The 22,085-nt window shown below is 46.1% G+C and overlaps 1 protein-coding gene across 2 annotated transcripts in view; it reads right to left on the bottom strand.

Moving 5' to 3' along the window:
- Positions 1-22,085, bottom strand: part of LOC118590873 (putative mitochondrial import inner membrane translocase subunit Tim8 A-B) — an 84,627-nt gene that overhangs the window by 32,529 nt on the left and 30,013 nt on the right. Inside the window, exon 2 of one of the 2 annotated variants that reach the window (XR_004945866.1) lies at positions 17,914-17,987. The exons of the other annotated variant lie outside the window; for it this stretch is intronic. The gene's annotated coding sequence lies outside the window, so the exon portion shown is untranslated. The remainder of the gene's footprint in view (positions 1-17,913; positions 17,988-22,085) is intronic. 2 annotated transcript variants of the gene reach the window in all.

Raw genomic sequence — 22,085 nt, 5'->3', positions numbered from 1 at the left:
CCGGAGTTCACCTCTCAGATTTCTCTGACACTAGCTAAGGCTCTTAACATCCCTTGGCATTTTCATATCCCATACCATCCTCAATCCTCAGGAAAGGTGGAACGTACCAACCGGTCTTTAAAAACCATTCTTACTAAGATGTCACAGGAGCTTCACCTCGACTGGGCAAGATTATTGCCTCTAGCTCTTCTCAGGCTCAGGGCTCTTCCTAAATAGCCTCTTTCAATTTCTCCATTTGAACTAATGTATGGAAGGCCAGTTCTAGCACCAGGTCTTTTATCCAACCCTCCAGCTGTTCCAGATAGCCTGTTAACTCCTCTCTTATGTCACCTAAGGTCTATTCTATGGAGCTATGCAGACTGGTCATTACCCCAGCCATGTGACAATCATTGTCCACCTCCAGTCCACATCGGGGATCAGGTTCTTCTCTTTCTTCCAGGCCAGCGCCCTTCACCCCTTTCCCCTGAAAGACCCCCGGAGAGGTCTCCCTTCAGGAGAGACCCCCGGCTCAATGAGCACGCAGCGACCACCGATCAGATGCAACAGCACGAGGTTTATTCAAACACAGGTACCTGGGGCAACAAAGCCTCTCGGAAGACCAGCGTGCCTCTGGGTTGGTGGGATGGGTTTTTATAGCAAGAAGCGCGGGAAAGCATTAGTCAAAGGGCTCTGATTGGATAGTTTAAACAAGGCGCGAATGGTTACAAAGCTCTGATTGGACAATTCAAGTGAGGTGCGAATATATAAGCATAAATCAAATGGGGCGTGGATTCAGGCTCAGGGCGGTTTGTGGGTTTCCTTGGTAACCAGATATGTGTGTCGACTCAACCCCTATCTAGAATTCCAGCTACTCTGGTTGCCTTCTAGCTGAATTCCTTTGTTCCCCTACGTGCCTCACAAGCTAGGGGGTTTGCACAACAGGGCAATGCTTATCGGCTATCTGGGCTGTGGTGGGGCCATTCTATTTCCTGGAACTGTCTTTTGTTCCCTTATAAGCCTTGCAAACATAGCATTCCTATAGGGGTGCCGGGGGGTCTTTCACCCCTAAGTGGCATGGACCCTTCAAGGTAATTCTTATGACTCCTACAGCTGCTAAACTCAAGGGCTTTCCTCACTGGGTCCACCTGTCTCATCTAAAACCTTTTCTCTCATTTCCATCCCAGAAAAATCTCTCCTCATATACAGTAAAACAAACAGGGCCTTGCACTCTCAAGCTCCAGAGGACATCAAGATCCACTGCCTTGTCACCAATTCCAGAGGAATAGGTATCACCCCTTCCTTTCCCAACTATGGCCACACAGAACCGGAGGCAAAAGTACCATCAGAAATATCCAGGCAGTAAGGATATAACAGTCTATCATTGTTCAATACTCAACAACTGATCACCTGTGTTTCCTAAATGTTAAACTAATTAACAAAAACAAAAAACAAAAAACAAAAAAAAACCCAAACAGATGCCTTAAATAAACTACCTCTAATAAGGCTTGTCTCAGGTAAAAATTAAGCAGAGTACTAAAACACCATAATAATCATTAATTCTATCACATCCACCTTTTAAACATGTCTCCATCTGGACAGGCCAGATCTACCTCAGATAAATGTCAACTCCAAAAATAAAATAATAATGATTCTTTTTCTCTAAGCTTTTTCTATGTCATCAGTGTCTTGTCAGACAAAAGGTTCCCAGCCACGCCATGAAGGATGGACAGCTGCAGAACAAGGGATGACAGAACTCCATTCCAGGACTCCCACCTTCATCCCAGGACTTCAGAAGCTACCCTTCCCATTTCCCCCAAGAGCCAACCGACGCCCCCCATTCAGCCGGAAGCAGTCTTTGAGAGAAACAGCGCCCCATACCCACTCATCCACCATTTTTTCTTTTTTAAAAAAAAAACAAAGAGTCAGGGATAATATGAATTCACAACATGCCCCCACGGTTGGGCATGCCTGGTGGACCTAGACACTTCCGCTTAGTCATTTCCAGGTCAAAATAGCTGTTTCCGGGTCAAAACGTCTCATGTGACCAAGACCCAGTGGCTTTGCATGGTTGCATAAATCGCGCAGTGCAACCATGTGATCTATGCGCATGCATGGAGTAGCCACATGAGCCTGTGTGTGGAGGCACGGCCCAGCCTTTATAAGCTGGCGCCATATTCCCTGGCTTCTTTCTTGATTCACGTGTGTTTTCCGCGGGCCTGTTTACGTCTGTCTCTCTCCTTCCTATCTTAATAAAACTCTTGTTAGTGGATTCTGTCGTGTTTCATGACATTTCCTCTCAGGGTAAGAACACTGCCAAATAACTAACAGTAACCATGGCTCGTGACTCTTCCATCACTGATACATCCAGCACTCTCCTCCGTTGGCATGGCCATGAGTGCCACCGCTTAACCAACAGTGACCCCACAGATTTTGCCTAGTAGGGCTCCCCAACAGAGTTATTCACCTGAGGGGTTGACTTGTTAAATACTCATTGTTGCCTGCTGTATACCCCACAGTCTCCTGTAGTCGACCCCCTTGAGAAGTCCTGTTTGTATCTCTGTTAAAAAGTCCCATCTATTTCATGTGTATAGATAAAATGTGTGAATAATGTAGCTACGGTGTGCTTGTTTTGTGACTGGTTTTGAATGTCTGAATTTATGTGTCCTGTGTGTGTGTCTTGCTAATAGCAGTTATGCTCACTAGCTGCTTGGGCTCAGATTTTGTAATGACAGAAAAAGTTATTTTATGCTGTTCTACCTTATTATAAAGAAAAACAGCTAAGAAATTGGATATGGTTTAAAATCTGTAAGGCTTGTGACTCAGATAGAAACTGCTCTGAAGAACAACACACAGTCTTCCACTACTCTAAGTACAGCCAGCCAGGTGGGCAGGCACCATTTGGATAAGATCAGAGACAGAGGTCATATGACTTCACCACCATCTTTAGTGAGGGTGACCACATACATGGTCTGCCGTCACCTTACAACTCAAGGGCAGTCGCCATCTTTGTTATTATTTATTTGGCGCTAGGAACACGTCCCGAACAAAGACAAGACCACGAAGTTTTATTAAAGAGGATAGAGGTGACAGGCCTGTGTGAAACACACGTGGGTGAGGAGATAAAGGGGGGAGAGAGAGACAGAGAGACTCATGCAAGATGGCACCGGCTTTTTAAAGGTTGGGCCGCGCATGCATACAGGAACTCCTGTGGGTACTCCACGCATGCGTGTAGATTACATGGCTGTGCGCACGCTTTACGCAACCACCTAAGGCCACAGAGTCCCAGTCCCGCGAGATGTCTGACCCGGAGATGGCTATTCTACACCGGAAATAGTTAGGTGGTCCGCCGGGCAAGCCCAACCGTGTGGACATGTAATTATATCAATCTTAGCTAAGGTTAAAGAGAGTCATATGATTTCACCACCATGTTTAGTGAGGGTGACCACATGGACTGGCCCCAACAGGAGACATGAGGTTGTGGCCAGCCACAAGAATATGATGCAGGGGGTCCAACTGTATATAATAAGCTACACCTTGACTGACCAAGGGTCTTTCAAGTGGGAAGCCATTTATCACAGAATATTTGGTGTTATTCAGCTTTAATATTCTGCTGCTCCTCATTATGAATTTCTTGTGCTCATAATTCCAATAGAACGTGTATGTGTGAGCATCCTGCTTGGGCCAGTACCTGGATAAGGTCACATAGGCAGAGCCTTCTGCCTCTGAGCTCCCTGCTCCCTTTTTAGCATTTGAATTGGGAATCTGTCTTTTGAAAATTCCCCTTTAGCTAGGGCCAGCCCCAAACAAAGCATTGAAGGACTAGCAGGGAACAGAATAGTGGAGACCATACCTTCCTTGCCTTCAGGCCTAATGGCATTCCAGAACAACTGATTGAGAACAAAGGAGGTTTTTATATATCTGAGAGGTGTGAAAGGTGGAACAGGATTCCTGAGACACAGAACCACATGGCCAGAGAAAAGAGAAGAAGACAGAGACTCTGTAGAGGGTAAGGCAGATCTCCTATAGAGTTTTCTGAGAGCTAGGAGTGAGGAGCTAGGAAGGAGAGATGGAGGACGAAGGAACAGAGGATGAAGATGAGGTCAAAAGTGTAGGAGCTTACTAAAACTATGAGGGCAGGAAAAATAGAAACAGAGAGGAGCTGAATGTGAGGACGGAGCTGAAGCTGTGTAGATAGAATTTTGTCATAGAGGAATGAAGTGAATGAACAAAGGGCTTGGTGTATCTAGGCTTGTTCCCCGCCATTGGTAGTGCCTCTTCTGGGCCCCTAGGAAGAATATTATTAAGGCTAGTACGTTAATAATATTTGAGATTATGTCTCCAAGTTGCTTTTGGATTAGGATAGATTTCTGTGTGATAATTCCTGTCTTGTCTTAAAAACAAGGTTTATAAAAGATAGAATTTAAAACAATCGTTTTAAGGTTTACTGAGGTATTAAATTAAAGCTGCACCTCCATGCAGTCATGTACAGGGATGTATTTTGCTGAACAGCCAGATTTTATAGCATAAGAGTAAACCCCTCAATATTAACTTTAAACAACACTAAATTGTTTGCAATATAAAAACTTGGTTTTGCCTTATGATTATATCTTAGGACCACAACTGAAAATTAGAGACTGAATCTTCTTGCCAAAATTGGTAAGCTGTAACTAATAGGAAAACTGTATGTCCAGATTTAGCTCATTAGTTAAACAATATTTGTCTAATTCAGATATACCTAACAGGTTATTATAGCCTGATCCTCAAAAACTTCAGGGATCTGAGGACATGGCATTTTAATAAAAAGTTTCTCAAAGAGACATGCTAGCTCCTAGCAGTATCCTGTTCCTCTTCCAAGGAACATGGAAGAATTTCCACCTGGAAGCTTGCTTTAAATGTGGCAATGCCAAACATGCAGCAAAAAACTGCTTTGCACTTTTTAATCCAGTGCCAGGACCCTGTCCAGATGAGACAGTAGGGTACTGGGGGTCAATTGCTTCATGTTGCCACATCAGGGTTGGTCAGTATCCCCAGATTCCTACCACACAGGAAAGTCTGTCAGATCTTCTGGGCTTGGCAGCTGAAGACAGGTACTGCCTCTGGACTTCTGTCCCCAGACAACCACGGAGAACCTGGGACAGTTGCCCTGGGTGGCTGGGATTCTGTCTCCCTTCTGCTTATTTATCCTTCTCAGATCTGATGGTGTTAGTGACTAGGGTACTAATAGCTTTGCCAGTTTAACAGCCCTCCCACACCCTGACCCCAAGGCACCTTGGTAACTCGTTAGTTAAGTTCCTGTTAAAAGTGCAGACAGGTAGGTGTGCCTCATTCACAGACTTTGTGGTACAGGATAAAACAGTTTCAGATGTAACTTCAGAGGTTCAGAGTTTTAAGACTGATAAATGTAGTTTTGATAAACTGATAGAGAGCACTGACTACAAACAGTTTTCAAGAGTCCTTAAATTTCTGTGAATTTTTAACCCAAAGCCACAGCCTTTTACTATGACACCGAGGTGTAAATCTGTTCCAGTTGTTTTACAGACACCTGCAGGTTCCTGTACATGTCCACTCCTCTGCTTATGCCAAGGCCAACATACAGGGGGTCCTCCAGATATGCCAGCCCCTGCAACAGCCCTGAGGATACCAACCAGGTGAGTACTGACAGTCCTCACTCATGAAAAGTTCCATTATCTCTTAACTCTTATTGACACCTTTACAGGTTGGATGCACTCACAACCTCCAGGGAAACCTCAGGTACTCCTTGAACACATCATTCTTCGATTTGGAGTGCCATTTCCCCAGGCTCCTGGGACATCAGTGCTGGTGCTAGCCCTCTGGACTCAAAGGCACGTCTGCTCTTATGTCTGGCTCACTCATCCTGGCCTCTTCTGTGCAATCAGGGTACTTCTCTGCTTCATTCCTTCCGGCAGCCACGTCATTCTTCCCGTGGCTAGCCCTGTACATGGGGCCATGTTAATAATCTATTTTTAGTCTCTCTGCCTCCTCAAGAAACAGGTGCCTGAGGTCTCCAGGATGGCAGTTAACCAGATGCTTCTCCACCCACACCTCCTGCTGAGTGTGAGCCCACTGACACCCCGGCTTCCCTCCCCACATCACCCCATGTCCGCAGGAAGCAGCAAGACATGAACCAGCATCCACATATCCAAAGAATCTGGGATGTTCTGGTGGAAACTCCTCCTCAGCCTCTGGCACCCATATACACAAAAACTCTGGAATATTCTGGTGGAAGCTCCATCTCAATCCCCACACCCCATTTCTCTCATCCCAAACCCTACCTCATCTTAGAAAGCCTACCAAAGATGGCTCCTCCCCTAGAGATGCTCAAGATCAACCCCAGAGGGTATCTGGTCCAAGGCTTCCCCATGTGGTTTTCCCTCATGGCTTCTTCTCATCCCCCGGGACCACCCACGAATGCTCTGCTCAGATTAAACCTGGATTTACTAATTCAGCTGATCTGACTTTATTATATCAGCAGCAGCATTACTTACTTCCAGGGGATTTACACTTTTCAGTAGGTATCCTGGATATCTTCCCTTCACAACTGTAGGTATAGCCTGACTTCTGACAGTCAGGATGCCTCTCCCTCCAGAGCTTTAACACTTGCAAAGCCAACACACTAATATTCTCCTCTGAAAACTCTCCAGCCAGCCCCCTACAGTTCAAATCACATTCAGCACCACTGTCTCCATTAAGCAGCACTTAAAGTGTTCAACTTTTTTTCTAGTCCACAGTCCTGAGGTCCTTATTCCTTCAAACAAAACATGGTCAGGCCTATCACCGTAATATCCTAGTCCTGGCCTTAGGAACCGACTTCTGTCTTAGTAACGGTTTCTATGCTGTGAGGAGACGCCATGACCACGGCAACTCTTCTAAAGGAAACATGTAATTGTGATGGCTCACTTACAGTTCAGAGGTTCAGTCCATTATCATCACGGTAGGTAGCAAGGCAGCATGCAGACAGATATGGTCCCAGAGAAGGGGCTGAGAGTTCTCACATCTTGACTGACAGGCAACAGGAAGAGGTTTAAGACACTGAATATGGCTTGAGCATTAGAGACCTTACAGCCCGCCTCCACAGTTGCTGTGGGATGTCTTTCTGTATGTGTGAATATGTGTGGCTCCCATTGGATAGTAAATAAAGCTGTTTTGGCCTATGGCAGAAAGCTTATAGCCAGGTGGGAAATCCAAGCAGAGATACAGAGAGAAGAAGGGTGGAGTCTGGAGAGATGCCAGCCACCGCCAAAGGAGCAACAAGATGCTAGCAAACTGGTAACATCATGGCCACATGGCAACATACAGATGAATAGAAATGGGTTAATTTAAGATGAAAGAGTTAGCTAGCAAGAAGCTGAAGCCACAGGCCATACAGTTTGTAATTAATATAAGCCTCTGAGTGATTATTTTATAAGTGTCTTCAGAACCATGGGCAGGAGAGATTTGTCCAGAACACGAGGTGGGCGGGATTGAGAAACATTCCAGCTATACACAGTGACACACTTCCTCTAACAAGATCATACCTACACCAACAATAGTGCCACACCTCCTAATAGTGCCATTCCCTTTGGGGGCCACTTTCTTTCAAACACCACAATGTCCAACAGTGCAACAGTGACATGACTTTTTCAAGGGCAACCTACAACTTTATGATTGAATTTGAGGCCTGCTCCTTGAGAAGGAATACATGCCTGGTCATATGAACTTGATTAAAAGCCCATGGCTGGGGAGGTCACAGGCCATAGGGCAGAATCTACTACTGTTGGCTTGCTAAATGGCCATATATTTAAACTGCCTTCTAAATTCTTATGCTTATAACTATGGACTAGTACTTCTCCCAGGCCTTGTCAGAGAAGCTTTTTGCTGCAGACAGTGATTAATGCAAATTCATAATTGGTCAAAGTGTTTAAAATAAGTTACTATTCAGTGCTCAGTGGAACATCTGTATTACTCCCTTGATGGCCCTATAAACATCACAGAAGAGGGGCAGAAAGGATATAAGAGCCAGAGAATGGGAGAAGTGTAGGAAATGCTGTCTTCTAGAGAACACAGTCACTACAATCACGAACACAACACAACTGTGATTACCTGCCCAGAATCTGCACAAACAAGGCCCTTCAACAGTGCACCACAGGTCCAGGAGGGCCTCAGATGGTTCCACCCACCTTTCCCTAAAAAGCTATTGGCAGTTAGTGGTTTCTAGGGAGGCAGGGTCACTTTTCTTCAATGGTACGCTGTCCATGACCCTGTAAACAGCCCTCAACTCATGAGCAACCCTAATTAAGCTCAATTAGTTGTTTTAAAAAAGATGGGGGACATGACAGGAGGAGAATTAGTTGAGAATAAAAAAATAGTCATGGGGGGAATATAAGAGATAATAGGAATGAACATGATCACAATGCATTATATATATGAAATTGTCAAAAAATTAAATAAAGCTGGCATTTGTGATTTGATGCTGAAGGAAGAAGCTGTCAGAGGAGGGATGAAAGTGAGACTCTAACTTCCTTTACTTTATGGAGGATGGAAGAGGGCTGTATGGGTAAATCTGGAACTACTATGAGTTTTTCCTTAAATACTGATTTTCAACTGGTCTGGGACTTTACTATGCCATATTTGATTTGCCTTCAACCTAGTGATGATGTAGGCAGGATATGTAGCAGTAGCCATGTAGAAAAGTATGGTGATGAGGCTAAGATTTGTGGAGTCAGACCACTTGGGTTCAAATTCTAGCCACCTCTCCGGTACCACACCTAAGTTCTCTACTTTGTACTTTCATTTCCAGATTTATAAGAGGAGATTATTATAATAATAAAATTAAATAACACTGAAAGAATGCAGGAAGAAACTCATTTGAAAAACATTAGAGGGCTAATCAAGATGTCTCACTCCACATTCAGACTAAACCAGGGCTCTTTCCTCAAACTGTGTCCAGGAGAAGCCCACAGAGTCAGGAGCACAGAGTGCACACAAACATGTAGGCTGACTGCAGAGGCGACCTATGCACAGATTTGGACGGTTTGTCAGGCTGCCAGAACTAAGTGCCACAAACTTGGGCTTCACACTTCTGGGGGCTCTGAAGTCCAACACCAAAGTGCTGAAGACCCAGTTCTTTGGAGGGTTCTTTTCTGGCTCTGGACAACAGCCTCCTGCTGTGGCTTTCCTGGCTTCTCCTTGGTATACACAAAGTGGGGGCATTCTGTTGGTTCTTCTTCTTCCTCCTCTTCCATGAGACAAGGTCTCATTATGTAGCCCTGGCTGTCCTGGAACTCATTCTGTAGACCAGGCTGGCCTCAAACTCACAAAGATCTGCCTGCCTCTGCCTCCAGAGTTCTGAGATTACCAGATAACTCATCTTCTTAAAAGGTGTAAATTGTATACGTGGTTCCCATTGTCACACCATCATCCAAATCTAATCATCTCCCACAGGCCCCACTTCTGACACACTGTACTGGGAGTCAGTTCAGTTTGTGAATTTTGAGGTAACACAAACACCCAGCTTGTCATACAGATCTTAACTGCAATCATGGGTGGACAGCTACACAGAGAAGTGAGAGCCTGACCATTATCCTCCACCCCCTCCTTTTACCACTGACCCAGACATTCTCTCTCTTGAAAACTCTAGTAGTTACTGTCCTTGTTACTGCAACAAACAATCCACAAAAAGCAACCAGAGGGAGAAAAGATTCATTCCTTGGCTCAGGGTTTGACAGTACATTTCATCATAGAGGGAAGGCATGGAGGCAGGGGCATGGGGTGGCTGGTCACATTGCATTCACAATCAGGAAGCAGAGAGACAAATGCTGGTGCTCAACTGAGATCACCCTTTCTCCCCTTTTCTTCAGTTCAGGACCTCAGACCATGGGATGCTACTGACCGAATTTAGGGTGAGCCTTCCATCCTCAGTTAAATCTCTCTGGAACCTTCCACACAGACACCCAGAAGAGCAAGTGAGCAGCAACAGAAAAGCTCCTCCTACTGGGAGGTCCTGCAAGTCTGGGGCTGGAGTGAGTCACTATTATTGGTCATAAGTGAATAAACGAGAAGAAAATGATTAGTAGAGTTTATCAGAATCACCAAAGTTTTCTCTGTCTACTCTACTGTGCTTAGAAAATGCTAGAGGTCCTCAGACTAGGGTTGGTTTTTCATGGGAAGTAATGTCAATAGAGTATCTCAGACATGTGGTGTCTCCTAATATCCCTCAAGGGCACGCCCCAGCTGACATAACCTCTTAGGTCCCACTCTTGAAAGTTCTACAATCTGTCAATAGCACCCATGCTAGGAACCAAACCTCTAACCCTTGGGCCTTTGGGATGTGCTCCAGATCCCGACTGAAACACTACTACAGTCTCCACAGCCATGGTGCAGAGAGTTGGAGTCGGTGGTGACATGAGAGTTCACCATGCACTCAGACTCCAGGGGTGCTTGAATCTTCTGTGACCAGACTATATTCATGCATCAATGAGCAAACTAAAATGTCTAAAATTAAAGTAAAAAAGTACCAATTGGTTTTAGAATATAAAATTCAGAAAAAAATAAGAATACAATTCACAAGCAAAGCCATCATTTTCTTTAAATAAAATCATTTGAGAGTGTGGTCATGACAGGGATTATTATGTTTTGGTGCTTCATTCTGGCACTCAGAACCCCATAAAATGGTAATTTATGAAACTTTCTCCAAATATAATAGTATTAGCTAGCTGACTTATCCTCCTAAGTCCAATGTCAAAACACAACTGCTTGCAAAGTTACTAAGGGAAAATTATGATAGAACACTGGGTTGCCAACAGATAGTTATGTAAAAGCTTTAGGAATAAAAGGCTTCCACTGAGACAGACACTTCCTGTGTCCTAATGTCACCAGCTGTGTGTAGCTGCCTGGCCCAGTCTATTACCTGCTTGAGTCAGACCAATAACCTTGGGCACATCAGGAACACTCTGACGCTTCTATTGCTTCTGCATCAAGACTGGCAGAGCTGGAGTGGCTAACGTCCTGTCATTCTTCCTCAAGCAAAGGCAGAGACTTCCTGAAGCCAGGCTTTCTACTAAGCATATGGGCACGAAAAGGCTCACACCCAGAAAGCTAGCACTGCTGTTTTCTGCCCTGATGCCCCTTTCCTGGCTGTATTCCCCTCTGTTAGCACTGCTGTATTATTCATTTGAAAGTCACATTCAGTTTACAAAGTGCAAAGTGCCCTGGGATTGGGATGCCTTTCCAATCCATTTTTGTTTGGATGACTCTGCATCAGTAAAGTTATACCCCAGAGTGCTAATAAGAACAATCTTGCACTGGGTAACAAATACATCAGATTTAGAGGGGCTGAGTCCTACTGTGGCCTTTGGAAAACACCCCAAGCTGTCTATGTGAAGAAAATACAGTCCACATTGAGCAGATGACCTGTCCAGTTCATAGCTATTGGTGTCTGGTATGTTTTCAGAAACAAAGCTGGATTCACTCCAACACTACATCAGGCTGATTTAGGGGCATCGGACACTGTGATACACATAGACAATGATGGCTGCTACCCTGCAATCCTGTGACTACAGTCTCTCTGTAGTCAGCAGGGTGTGCTGGTACAAGTCTGTAATCCTAGAACTTGGGAACAGGTGAATTGGGAGTGCAAGGTCATCCTAAGGTACATGACAAATTTGGGGCCACCCTGGACTACATGAGACCCTGTCTCAAACAATACAAAGCAAACTCACCTCTGCTCCATTTAAAAACAAAAATTTTAGGGCTGAAGAGATGGCTCAGTGCACAGGAATGCTTGCTGTACAACAGAAAGACCTGAATTCAGCCCTCCACCCCCACCCAGACTTGAATAGAAACATGGTTGTGTGCGCCTTTAACTCCAGAGTTTCGGGACAGAGTGAGTATGAGAAGATTGCCTGAGCACACCTGTGTTGTGGGGTTCCCACAGAGAAGACCGTGGAGACAGTATGAGTCAACCACAAGTCTGTATTCCGGCTGCTTGGTGACTACACCTGGGCATTCAGGACTCAAGTGCAGTTTCAAGCCTTTCTCGGGGTCCATATTTAAACAAGAAAACCACATCCTGGTTGAGAAGTCCCCAAGGTCCCCTTCCAACACATGCAAGCTAAGCAGATAGTTACAAAACCCAAAATGTGCAGTGAGGGAAGACAGTGAGGTCATGCTGACCCCTGCAGTGAGGGAAGACAGTGAGGTCACACTGACCACTGCAGTGAGGGAAGACAGTGAAGTCAGGCTGACCCCTGCAGTGAAGAAAGACAGTGAGGTCAGGCTGACCCCTGCAGTGAGGAAGACGGTGAGGTCACACTGACCCCTGCAGTGAGGAAGACGGTGAGGTCACACTGACCCCTGCAGTGAAGAAAGACAGTGAGGTCAGGCTGAGTGAGGAAGACGGTGAGGTCACACTGACCACTGCAGTGAGGGAAGACAGTGAGGTCACACTGACCCCTGCAGTGAAGAAAGACAGTGAGGTCAGGCTGACCCCTGCAGTGAGGAAGACGGTGAGGTCACACTGACCACTGCAGTGAGGGAAGACAGTGAGGTCAGGCTGACCCCTGCAGTGAGGAAGACAGTGAGGTCAGGCTGACCCCTGCAGTGAGGGAAGACAGTGAGGTCAGGCTGACCCCTGCAGTGAGGAAGACAGTGAGGTCAGGCTGACCCCTGCAGTGAGGAAGACGGTGAGGTCACACTGACCCCTGCAGTGAGGGAAGACAGTGAGGTCACACTGACCACTGCAGTGAGGGAAGACAGTGAGGTCAGGCTGACCCCTGCAGTGAGGAAGACGGTGAGGTCACACTGACCCCTGCAGTGAGGAAGACGGTGAGGTCAGGCTGACCCCTGCAGTGAGGAAGACAGTGAGGTCAGGCTGACCCCTGCAGTGAGGAAGACGGTGAGGTCAGGCTGACCCCTGCAGTGAGGAAGACGGTGAGGTCAGGCTGACCCCTGCAGTGAGGAAGACAGTGAGGTCACACTGACCCCTGCAGTGAGGGAAGACGGTGAGGTCAGGCTGACCCCTGCAGTGAGGAAGACGGTGAGGTCACACTGACCCCTGCAGTGAGGAAGACGGTGAGGTCACACTGACCCCTGCAGTGAAGAAAGACAGTGAGGTCAGGCTGACCCCTGCAGTGAGGAAGACGGTGAGGTCACACTGACCCCTGCAGTGAGGAAGACAGTGAGGTCACACTGCGCAGTGAGGAAGACGGTGAGGTCACACTGACCCCTGCAGTGAGGAAGACGGTGAGGTCACACTGACCCCTGCAGTGAAGAAAGACAGTGAGGTCAGGCTGACCCCTGCAGTGAGGAAGACGGTGAGGTCAGGCTGACCACTGCAGTGAAGAAAGACAGTGAGGTCACACTGACCCCTGCAGTGAGGAAGACGGTGAGGTCAGGCTGACCACTGCAGTGAAGAAAGACAGTGAGGTCACACTGACCCCTGCAGTGAGGAAGACGGTGAGGTCAGGCTGACCCCTGCAGTGAGGAAGACGGTGAGGTCAGGCTGACCCCTGCAGTGAGGAAGACGGTGAGGTCAGGCTGACCCCTGCAGTGAGGAAGACGGTGAGGTCAGGCTGACCCCTGCAGTGAGGAAGACAGTGAGGTCACACTGACCCCTGCAGTGAGGAAGACGGTGAGGTCAGGCTGACCCCTGCAGTGAGGAAGACGGTGAGGTCAGGCTGACCCCTGCAAAGAGCTAGCGTCATATACTTGAGTTGCTCTTAACTTCCCCTTACAGATAAAGCTCACCTCGGGTACCAATATGGAGTCACCACAGACAATGTCCGGCCCTTCTCACATTTCCCACTGGTTCTATGGGCAGGTGTCAAATAGTGGACCCTTCCTGGGGAAGAGGACTGCACTGTTTTTAGGACTAGCAGTTTTTCTGAACTGATTCTTTTTCGAACATAGCTAGCCATACCATTAAGGGTACAAGGGCCAACTGTTAGGGCCAGGAGGAGGAGGATTAAGAGACTAGTGAAGGCAGAGACCAGGGTGGTCCACCAGATACCAATTATTGGACTCAATGTATTTTTTCCCATCTCCTTTGGACCATTTCTGACCACTTCTAGGCTTGGCTTTCCTTGATGTTTCCAGGATGATTAGCACAGAAGTAAGTTTCTCCAAAAGCCAAGGAAAGACCCTCCATGTTTCATAAAAAGGTCTGGCCCCCTTCCATTTTGTAGGACCTACCTCTATGAGGGAGTCAACTTGGCTCTTCAGCATGGAAATACAATTCTCCAAATGGCCAGGTCTAAGTCTGTCTGAGCACTGAGTTCCCTGAAGTTTAGTTCCCAACAGGGCTGAGATGCCTATGGTAGCTGCACTGGTCCTGCCCTACTGGGAGCAGGACCAGAAATGGAGCTCATTTAATCCTCTTTAACACTGAGTCAAAGCCAATACAAGCTCTCCCCTCTCCTCCATTATAAACACACACCTGGGGGATAACATAGACCAGTACACATAGAATGGGGGTGTGTTTTTCCAGTGAGTGGGAAAGAGGCACATTTAGTCAAAACATTAGTACAACCAAGTCAGGTAGATTCAGAGGTGTCAAAGAATACACACTCTTCTAGGCTAGCATTTCTTTGTTGGGTGTTAGAGCAAACCTTATTATAAGGTGAGGACGCAAGATTATAACGTGACACGGTATGGGTACTGTTTCTCCGTAGGTCTCCTAAAGCAATTTTAATCTATTTACACTCACAGCTGGTGGAGTCCCCAAGCCGAGAGGTTTGGTTGGATTCACTTCCTGTACAGTAAGGTGGCAGGAGATCCACACATAACCAGCAGTCCCACCCGAATTCTGGGTTCAAAGTGTTTAAAAGGCAATGGACCTTTCATAACATGTCTAGAATGGAAGGAGGAGCTTCAGCTGGAATGGGGGTGTCTTAGTCACTGTCCTAATGCTGTGAAGAGACACATGGCCAAGGCCACTCTTATGAAAAAAAAAAAAGCACTTAACTGGGGGCTTGCTTACAGTTTTAGAGGTTTAGTTCATTTTCATCATGGTAGGAACGGTGGCATGTAGGCAGGTAGGTGCTGGCTCAGCAGCTGAGAGCTACATCCTGATCCATAGGCAGAGAAAGAGACAGAGAGACAGAGAAACAGAGAAACAGAAACATAGGTAGAGAGAGACAGAGACAGACACTGGGCCTGGCTTGGGCTTTTGAAATCTCAAACTCCACTATCAGTGACACCACTCCAACAAGGCCACACCTCCTAATCCTTGTACTACTATCAAAGAGTTCCATCCCTGGTGACTAACATTCAATTATGAGCCTGTGAGGGCCACTCATACTCAAAGCACCAAAAGGAGTGTGAGTCTAGGCTCTCCAGTGGTCAGGTGTGGAAAGTGGGACAGGGTCTCTAGAGCTTTGATCCCCTTTTGGGATTGGGAAGAATACACCAGAGAGGGTCCAATGGAAGCTGCCCTCTTGGGATGGGTATTTTCTCTGGAGAGCAAATGAATCCTCTGGGTCTCTTCCAATGGTGTAAAGCCATATTTTCCCTGTGACTCTATGGTGGGTACCTCTCCTGGTCAAAGCCTTGACCTCAATGGTCATGAGGGTTACAACCTCCAGTATTAGGCTGAAGGGAGTTTCTCCCTTTCTATCTGGATATAGGGGTCTTTATGTGCCCAGGAAGATTCTGTTTCACTACCCTAAGCTACACAGTGATAATTACCATTTCCTTGACAGGAGGATGGACCATATGTAGGACAAGCATAGAACTGTAAGTTTTGAAGCTCCCTCTTTGGAGCAAAAGAGCCATAACCCCCCATTTTTGTCCTAGCTCCCTAGGAGGTGGGGTCATGAGGGCACAAGGTCCAACCAGACAGTAGATTGCTCATCCAAAGTCAGGTTGAAGAGACTCTTTCCATTTTCTGTCTTTCTTGGTTCCCAAGTCCAGATTTCCTATCTATGGGGGTTTAGGCCCATCTCCTATAGGGGGAAGAAAAGAAATGTGAGACCCAAATGTAAGGACCTGGGTCAACCTTATCTTTAGGGGATCAGAGGTTCTGGGTAGCAGTGCATCAGTCATTGTCATCCTCTGTGGTCTCCTTTAGTCGGGTGTGATGAATCCGAGGAATGATGGCAGCCTACTTTGACAACATTTGGGGTGGTGAGGATGACTGGGAGGGTCCCTTCCAAACAGGTTCCAGGGACCAGACAGGGATTCTCACTATCCAAACTGTCTCCTGGTTGGGACCAGTGAGTGGGAGGAGGTTATCTACATACCAGAGAAGGATACTTTATGGATACTTCTGTCTAGATTCCAACAGATCTGCACTCAAGGTTTCAGCAAACATGCTGGTGATTTTTTTGAACACTTGTGACAACCAAGTCCATTTTAGTTGACAGGCATATCTAGCCTCTGGGTTGGTCCATTCAAAAGAAAATACAGGTTTGCTGCTGGGTCCAACAGGAGCAGAAGAAAGCATCCTTTAGATCTAGAACAGCACAGTGCTTCCTTTCTAGGGCAACAGGCTCGGGGCTGTAGGGCTCAGTACTGTGGGGTGGATGGTTTTCATCCATTGGTTGACCTCCCTTACCTCCTGTGGGTTTCACTACAGGCGGCAAGGAAGTGTTCCATAGGGAGTGGCAGGAAATGAGAATTCCTGCCTCCCTCAGTTGGTCTAGATGCTTGGCAATAAATTCCTTGCTTGGACTTCCCGCCCATGGAGTATTGTTTAACTCCTAGTGGTGTAGCAAACTTTAGTTTTAACTGAATTACGATGGGTGGCTGGTGTGCTGCTAAGCCTCATGGGTTCCTTCTGCCCAAACATCAGGGTACTTTAAGGTAGCCTGAGGGTAGTAGCTCCTCCCTCCTGTGGCTGAGTCATGTAAGAGGTACTCCTCAGACAGAGAACAAGTGACCAGAATGTTGGCATGGGCTTGGCCAGAGTCAGAGTTTTCTCCAAAAGAGACCGCAGCTCTGAGTTTTGGTAATTAGTCCCTCCTAATTAATGTGTATGGGCAATCTGGCATAACCAGATAAGAGGATTTACAGTACCCAATCCTAAACTCACAGTCCAGGAGGTTATCCCCAGAAAATGGGCAGTTTGGCCTGTCTCTCCTTCGACTGCTATTGTCTTGGAAGTGAGGGGTCCAGGAGGTTCTGTCAAAACAGAGTGGGCTGCCCCAGTATCTATCAGGAAGTTAACAGGTTTGCCTTCATCCCTGCTGCCATTTTGGGCTTCCAGGTGCTAAGCTGTATGGAGCCCTGGCCTGATCAGCTTCAGTTAGCTGGAGGATGGGGCACCTTTTGTTTTCTTTTTCTTTTCTACTGGGACATTGCTTCTTCCAGTGACCCTTCTGCTTACAATAGGCAGATTGGTCTGTTTTCCAGACATTTTCCTTCCTCTTCCTGGCCAGTTTCCCTGTTTCCTCTCAATGCCACATGGCAGCTTCTTTCCTTTCTGGGTGGCGTAGTCAGCAGCCTCTGCAGCACTGGGCAGACTGGTCAGAACGGCTTTTCCCGGGCCCTAGAACATCTCAGGATGCACACTCTCAGGATCCTCTCCAGCCAGTGAACTCTTTCCTGATCCTGGGGGGCCCTTTGGCCCCTAGGTGTCAGGGTCCATTCTGGGGATCTCCCTTGATCCTCCAGATGTTGTGGGGCTCCTCTCAAAGAAGACCACTTGGATACAGCTTATGAGCCCACTAAAAGTCTTTATTCTAGCCAGCTGGTGACTGCACTGGGTATTTGGGGCCCAAGTGCAGTCCCAGGCCTTCTCATGGTCCATATTGAAGCAAGAAAACCATACCCTGGCATAAAGACCCTAAGATACCCTCACTGCAGCTGTAAGCTAAGCGGATATGTCAAAATATGTAATTAGCAAAAAGAGTGAGGTCAGGCTGACCCCTGCAAAGAGCCTATAGCACATCCTTGAGTTGCGTTTCTTCCCAGAATTGTTTTTCTTAATTCCCCACTTACAAGAGGAAGCTCATCTGAGGTATCACAATGGTCACCATAGTCAACCTGCAGTTCTCATCACAACAGCTGCTTCGCTGAAAAAAAAAAATGACAGGAGTGAGGTCCAGGCTTAGTGAGGGACTAAAGGGAGAACAGCAGAGGTGAACACCCAGTGTCCTCATTTGGTCTCCATACACATGCATATGGGAACACACACATAAACAGTTCTGTTTAAGTAAAATGTAAATAAAACACCGTTTAAAACAGCTGGGCTGGTGAGATGGCTCAGAGGGTAAGGGCACTTACTGCCAAGTCTAAGGACCTGAGTTCTATCCCTGGGATCCATACAGTAGAAAGAAAGAACCAATTCCTCTGCCCTCTACATGTGTGCCATAACATGCACACGTACACATGCATATACCAACTAAATAAAATATAATCCATTTCTAAATCTGGTGATTTTTGTTTCTGCTATAGTAAGAAGCATGCAACCATCACCACGATCTGGTCTACGTACATCTCCATTGCTCCCAACAGAGGATCCCTTTGCCCATTATCAGTCCCGGCCTGGCCTCACTCAAACTCTGGGCCACCAGTGTCACAGTGACTGGATTCAGGGATAGGGTACAGTACATAATACTCCTGCTGCTCTAAGGATGGACCCAGGAGCCCCTACTCCTGCAGGACAGCCAAACTGCCACAGACATCACTACACCTACAATGTACTCAGGCCCTTTTTCAGTAGAGGTGGGGCCAGAGCTGAACGCCAAACCCCATAAGCCTATATGAAGCACATACCCTCCTACTGATATACTGTACCCCAAGTGTAGGCTGCTCTTTTAAAATTTTATTAGTGTGTGTGTGTGTGTGTGTGTGTGTGTGTGTGTGTGTGTGTGTTCAGGTGTACTTGCTTATGATGCACATGTGAAGTGTTCTCTGAGTGTCTTCTGTCAGTCTCTTCCATATTGTTTGAGACAGGGTCTTTCACTGAACCTGGAGCCATTTCAGCTACACTGACTGACCAGTGAGTGCTGGGACCAGCTTGTCCCACCCTCCTCAGTGCTGGGGTGCCATGCCCCTCACCACACTTGGCTTTTACATGGGTGCTGGAGATGCAAACTCAGGTCCTCATGCTTGGGTAGCAAGCATTTTACCCATGGAATCATCACCCCTGCCCTGTTCTTTATATATCTGCATACTTCCTACTGTCCTATAGAACTGTGAATTCAAGGCCAGCCTGGGCTACAGAATGAGTTCCAGGAAAGGCACAAAGCTACACAGAGAAACCCTGTCTCGAAAAACCAAAAAGGAAAAAAAAAAAAAAAGAACTTAAAAATTACAAGTAGCTCCAGGCAGCGGTGGTGCACGCCTTTAATCCCAGCACTCAGGAGGCAAAGCCAGGCGGATCTCTGTGAGTTCAAGGCCAGCCTGGTCTACAGAGCGAGAACCAGGAAAGGCACCAAAACTACACGGAGAAACCCTGTCTTGAAAAACAAACAAACAAACAAGACAAAAAACATTACAAGTAGCCCCAGCTACAGGATATGGTTTAAAACAACTTCAGTACCAAATGCTCATGTGATCATTTAAAAAATGGTAAAAAATAGTTCATATAAAAAAGGATATCAGGTGAAGGTGATTCCACATTTGGATCACAGTACCTATATCAATATTCTAAAGTAATCTGAATTCAGAGGATATTTCTGGATCTGCAGTGGAGAGACATATGGTTAAAAAAAAAAAAAAAACGGCAGTATGAACTTCCACACTTTGCACAGGTCCTCTAGTGCCCTCTTTTGATCTACTGTGGTACTGCATGCAAGACTGACGATGGGCCTCCTCAGGTTTTGTGAGGGTCCCCTCCCAAAAGGCCACACCCATGTTAAAGATTCTGCAGGCTGAGGACTGATCAGAACTTCAGATTGTGGAGAGCTGGAACGCTGCAAAGTTATCTTGGGCTGTCTTTAGCCCCCTTAATTGCTATCCATTTGCAGACCTGTCTGACCGGACATCCTTTAGACTATTAAGTGAAACCTTTGGGATGTATGAACAGACCACTAGGCTACACCAACCCAAAGGTTAAAAGTGTCTTGAAAGAGCATGTCACACTCCCTTTAGCATGACATGAGACCCACAGCAGAGATGTCCCCATTTTGCTATAACCCACTTATCCAATGTCTCCACCGATGGATTTGAAAAGTACTTTAAATGGGTTTTTCTGTACTTGAAAAACATGAAACGGTTGTTATGTTTGAACAGGTATTTGAGGCAACCTGAATCCATCTTCACAACCTCAGTCACTCATATTGGCTCCAGAATAAACTATTTCTCACTCACTTTGAAGTGAGAGCTGTACTGTGTGTGGAAAGATATCTGGTAGAGCCAATGGGATCTTTTCCTGGAATAATGTTTGTAAATGCATAAAACAAAATACAGAAAGTAAATAGGATCATTGTATGAAATGCAGAGACACTAGTGCTGAAATATGGAATAAACAAATTTGTTATTTAACACCTTATTAGTAACTGTTAAAATTTCAAAGTTATGATGATGTTAAAAACAATGTTTTCAGATCTCTATAGCAACAGTAATCTGGCATGTAAACACTTGTGGTTTTTGCCAGTGCAAAAGCAGTAGGTGGTGTGCTGATGATGTTCTGACAGCTGCCAATAACAATGTACCACAAACAGGGTGGCTTACAGTAGATTCTCATTCTCCCTCTGTCCTGGAAGCTGAGTTCTAAACTCAAGGTGGTGTCAGAATGATGCTCCCTCCAGAGCCTCTGGAGGTGTCTCATCCAGCTCCCAGTGACCCCGGGATTTCCATGGCACATGGCTAGAATATTCCAATCTCTGCCTCTGTCTTCATATAACCATCTATATAGCTTTCATTACAGCACGGGACACCTTCAACTGTCCCCAGGAAATAGATTATTTCAAGGTAATCAGAATTCATGTGGTTGCACCTTCCTTTCTGCTGTGAACAGGGAGGAGCCCTTGCTGTTAAGCAGGCTCCAACAACCAGACAACAGTGTCAGGCAGTTTGATACGTTGTGAGACCAACCCCAGGCTTCCCGTGTCCCAGAGATAAAGTCAAAGGGGAGGCCATGTCAATGGGAAGAGTCGGGCATCTTTTACTGAGGCTTCTGGAACGTGGGCTGGGTCTAAGATGCTGGAAGAATGAGAACCATCAAAACAAGTTTCAGACGATGGGAACAGAGTAAGGTGAAATAAAACTGCAGAAGATGTTTTCACATTTAGCTTAAAAGTTAAATGCACTGTTCTGGCTAGTCCGTTGTTTGTCCTCACTCCCTCCTTCTCTTTCTTGTTCAATGTGCATAAGCTGGGGTCATCTGAGGAAAAGAGAACCTCATGAGAAAATGCCTCCACAAGGCTAGCCTGTAGGCAACTCTGGGGCATTTTCTGACTCATGAGTGATGTGGGAGGGCTCAGCCCACTGTGGGCATGCCACCCCAGGCAGGGTGTGTAAGTTTAGTCCAGAGATGTATAAGAAAGCAGGCTGAGCAAGTCATGAGGAAGGAGCCAGTAAGCAGTGCTTTTTCAGTTCACGCCTCCAGGCCTCTGCCCTGCTTGAGTTCTGTAAGACAGAAAATGAAGTAAACCTTTTCCTCCCCAAGTTGGTTTGGGTAAGAGTTTTCATCATAGCAACAGAAACTAAAGTTCAATAAAGCTTCCCACAGTGAGAACCAGTGCATTAATCTTAATCCTAGAAGTAAATAAGAAAATTACTTTGTGGGGCCAGTTATACTATGAAAATTATAATTAACTATCATTTACAAGATGGAAAAAAGATCCCCCTTTAATGCTGTGCAATTTGTTTTATTCTACACATAACTCATGTAAACATCCAATTTTCTTGAAAAAGAAAGTGCTCTACAAGCCAATAAGGAAAAAAATGGCCAAACACTCACAGACAGGAAGGCCTGATGGGTCTTCAACACACAAAAGTATGTTTAATATGACCTTTATACAAAAAAATACAGGGGCTAGGGTGTAGCTCAGAGTGGAATGCTTGCCTACCATATATGAAGCCCTGGGCTGAATTCCCAGCACTGCACAAAGAAAAAGCATAAACTAAGAAGTTCTCTATGACGCCATTTTCATCTATACGATCAGCAAGGATCACAGCATTTGGTGTATGGAGATCACACTGCTCTTGGAGGTAGCGGAAAC

The sequence above is a fragment of the Onychomys torridus genome, chromosome 9 (genome assembly GCF_903995425.1).
Source record: "Onychomys torridus chromosome 9, mOncTor1.1, whole genome shotgun sequence".
In the NCBI taxonomy this organism is placed as follows: Eukaryota; Metazoa; Chordata; class Mammalia; order Rodentia; family Cricetidae; genus Onychomys; species Onychomys torridus.
The sequence above is the reverse complement of the archived record's forward strand: the minus strand, read 5'-3'. Positions and strand labels throughout refer to the sequence as shown.